Here is a 3981-nt window from a genome sequence, read left to right as displayed (position 1 = left end):
GTTCTATGATCATGGATGTAGTGGCACCTGGACTGCACTCCAACATCTTTCTGAATACCGAACCCTTCCCACTTTAAATGAAGGGTCGTAATTTAAAAGAAATCTATGCACTCAAACTTCCTGACGTAGCTACCTATGTATGTATTGGGGTACCTTTTTTATATAAAACAATCTAGGTGGTACGTTATTGGAGTAGGTACCTACTGCATAAGTTATACAAAAGCTTCAAGCTCCATAATATATTATTTGTACAAGGATTAGCTACTACCTAATAGGTAGATTGGTACGTTGGTAGGTACTTTCCTACCAACGTAGTTCCTTTAATCGAGTAGTGAAAATTGGCAGCATTACCAGTGTAAAAAGATTATTGAAAATATGGAAATTGATTGCAAAAAGGATTCACTTTCAGTATTAATGTTGTGGTATCTACGAAAATTGCGAAAAGGCTCTGCTTCGCAAATATTCACCATCATTTTATTACTGCACAATCTTCTTTCATAGAATTCTTCTACTCTCGCCTCGCACCTATGTGGAGATTTCCCACCACAGATTTCTACGTAGGTAAGAGAGAGAGATTGACGATACCTAAATGTTTTATTCTTATCAGTGTATAATAAATTAATTCAAGTGAGAAGTTAAGATAGGTACTACGTAGGTATTTTGAAACCGCAGCTTTTTCTCTGACGTGTTTTATGCACCATTGATTTATTTTTACTTTCTATTATTTTGCTTTTATTTACCTGTGGCGGGATTTCTCCGTATTTTGTTCTCGATACCATAATCTTTTACGATGAAAATTGAAAATCCCCTAGTCACCAAAATCCCTTTTAAATTTTCCTACGTAGGTATTTTGAAACCGCAGCTTTTTCTCTGACGTGTTTTATGCACCATTGATTTATTTTTACTTTCTATTATTTTGCTTTTATGTACCTGTGGCGGGATTTCTCCGTATTTTGTTCTCGATACCATAATCTTGTACGATGAAAATTGAAAATCCCCTAGTCACCAAAATCCCTTTTAAATTTTCTTCCCTCAGAATGCACGTCCCACTTCCCGAGTGACATAATGCTGTGTCTAACACAGGGGGTTTGTGGGGATATGCAATATTTGATAGAGGATCTGGCACATGTTACGTCCCACTTCCCGAGTGACATAATGCTGTGTCTAACACAGGGGGTTTGTGGGGATATGCAATATTTGATAGAGGATCTGGCACATATTACAGTGGTGTGACGTCTTTGTTAGATAAGGTTGCATGTTATCCCCCCTAGGTATTCCTGAAGGAAAGGAACCCCCAAGGGGGAAACCGGGAGGAATTTTAAAACGCTAGGTGATGGGTTCGATTTTCGCCCGAGGGGAACTTGAACAGGTAAAGTGTGTTCTCAGAACGGCTGGCTTTCTGGTATCCTAGTATCCTGTTTTGCTTCTCCCTTCGCTTTTGGGACGATAAGCAGATACATTTTTTTACCCTGTAAAATAATAGTCCTAAAAAAAAAAAAAATTGTTTCATGTACTTACCCTAATCTTTTTTTTCTTCTTCTTCTTTTTTTTTTGTGAAATTCTATTCCACAAAGCTACTAAGCACTCCACTTGCACTAACTTCTCTTTTCACAATAACGAGTAGGTATTCACAAAAAAGACAAATTTGACTCTCCAGCAACAGCAAAAAAGTTTTCCAATTCAATTTTCGAAAGAAAAAAAGGGGGTTGTCTTTAAAATATGAAGTCACTTATTGACAGAAGAAAAAGAAGAAGGAGGAGAAAAATCAGAAGAAAAAGAAGAAGGAGGAGAAAAAACAGAAGAAAAAGAAGAAGGAGGAGAAAAATCAGAAGAAAAAGAAGAAGGAGGAGAAAAAACAGAAGAAAAAGAAGAAGGAGGAGAAAAATCAGAAGAAAAAGAAGAAGGAGGAGAAAAAACAGAAGAAAAAGAAGAAGGAGGAGAAAAATCAGAAGAAAAAGAAGAAGGAGGAGAAAAAACAGAAGAAAAAGAAGAAGGAGGAGAAAAAACAGAAGAAAAAGAAGAAGGAGGAGAAAAAACAGAAGAAAAAGAAGAAGGAGGAGAAAAAACAGAAGAAAAAGAAGAAGGAGGAGAAAAAACAGAAGAAAAAGAAGAAGGAGGAGAAAAAACAGAAGAAAAAGAAGAAGGAGGAGAAAAAACAGAAGAAAAAGAAGAAGGAGGAGAAAAAACAGAAGAAAAAGAAGAAGGAGGAGAAAAAACAGAAGAAAAAGAAGAAGGAGGAGAAAAAACAGAAGAAAAAGAAGAAGGAGGAGAAAAAACAGAAGAAAAAGAAGAAGGAGGAGAAAAAACAGAAGAAAAAGAAGAAGGAGGAGGAAGAGGAGAAGAAGAAGAAGAAAGAGAAAAACTTGGTATTACTTTTCTCCTCTCAAAATGAAAAGTTAGTGAAAGATGTTTCTGGAGCTGAATTTGCATTGGAATCGCAAAGTGCAAAATTACAAAAGGTGATGCAAGATGCAAAGGGTGGTATTACTTTTCTCCTCTCAAAATGAAAAGTTAGTGAAAGATGTTTCTGGAGCTGAATTTGCATTGGAATCGCAAAGTGCAAAATTGCAAAAGGTGATGCAAGATGCAAAGGATTACTTTCAAGAACAGGCCCCAAGTGGACAAAGCCTCATCAAAATTCAGAGCGCGAAATGGAGAGAGAAATTCGTTCAAAATTCTAGACAGACAAAACATTTTGACCTTTGACCTTGTTTTTTATTTCTCCTAATATTGTTTGACACAAAAATCTCAAGTAGAGGAGGACTTCTTTTGTCATGAAGGAAAATGCTGATATTATGATATGTAATTCTGGAGAGAGAAATTCGTTCAAAATTCTAGACAGACAAAACATTTTGACCTTTGACCTTGTTTTTTATTTCTCCTAATATTGTTTGACAAAAAATCTCAAGTAGGAGGAGAACTTCTTTTGTCATGAAGAAAAATGCTGATATTATGATATTTATGTAATTTAGTCAGTGGTTCCACATAAATGGGCCAAAAGGGGTCTGTGATGAAACACTCAATAGGTAATTAGGTTTTATATTATTGGTCTGCCCTCTCAAAAAGGTTAAGATTTAAAAGCCCCTGGCATTTGTAAACAAGGTTAGGAAGAGTAATGTGTGTGTTTAAAGTTTTAGTGGATGTGTCAGAAGTACCTATACTTACCTTTAAGTTACTTAGTTATACTTCAACTTGAAAACTTTTCCAATACCCTAACATATTATGAGTTCATATTATTTAGAAAGGGAGAGTACCTACGCGACCTTCGGAGGTCTTGTCACCCATAAAGCCATAAATCGAAAAGAAGTGGATGTGTCAGAAGTACCTATACTTACCTTTAAGTTACTTAGTTATACTTCAACTTGAAAACTTTTCCAATACCCTAACATATTAAGAGTTCATATTATTTAGAAAGGGAGAGTACCTACGCGACCTTCGGAGGTCTTGTCACCCATAAAGCCATAAATCCATAAATCGAAAAGAGAGAAGGGGTAGGTATCCTATCCTGTTCTGGACAGGAGAATATGCCCCCTCTCCAAGATCCGAAAAAGAACCTTATCTAGAAGGAAAGTAGCTACATATCTAGTTCCATTGATTACTCTTTTATATTGTTTTAATTTCGAGATCCCAGTTGTTTGTTTCTCTCTGATTTAATTACCTATGCATTTGGAAGCTACACCTGCTATTCAGTTTGGAAATGCAGCAATGACCATCAAGTGCTTGACTTTCGTTTTGTTTCCATCAAGTCCCTCGTCTCTCTTTTCCAGTTGTCTCCAGGGATATTATCTAAATTTCTATCTCCTGTACCAACTGTCTCTTCAGCGAAAGTTTTTGCCCGTAACTATTTACATCTAGGTAGGTAATTTCATTTTATTCGCTGATTCCTTCATTTTCTGTACCAAATGTCTCTTCAGCGAAAGTTTTTGCCCGTAACTATTTACATCTAGGTAGGTAATTTCATTTTATTCGCTGATTCCTTCC

At 36.1% G+C, this 3981-nt stretch overlaps 1 protein-coding gene across 1 annotated transcript in view; it reads left to right on the top strand.

The window, feature by feature from the left end:
• LOC108253600 (oxytocin receptor) overlaps positions 1-3981 on the top strand; it is a gene marked incomplete at both ends in the record, with an annotated part of 28825 nt that overhangs the window by 4863 nt on the left and 19981 nt on the right.

This window comes from Diaphorina citri, unplaced genomic scaffold, assembly GCF_000475195.1.
Source record: "Diaphorina citri unplaced genomic scaffold, Diaci psyllid genome assembly version 1.1 scaffold2274, whole genome shotgun sequence".
NCBI classification, from domain to species: Eukaryota; Metazoa; Arthropoda; class Insecta; order Hemiptera; family Psyllidae; genus Diaphorina; species Diaphorina citri.
This window is presented reverse-complemented; position numbering and strand designations above follow the sequence as displayed.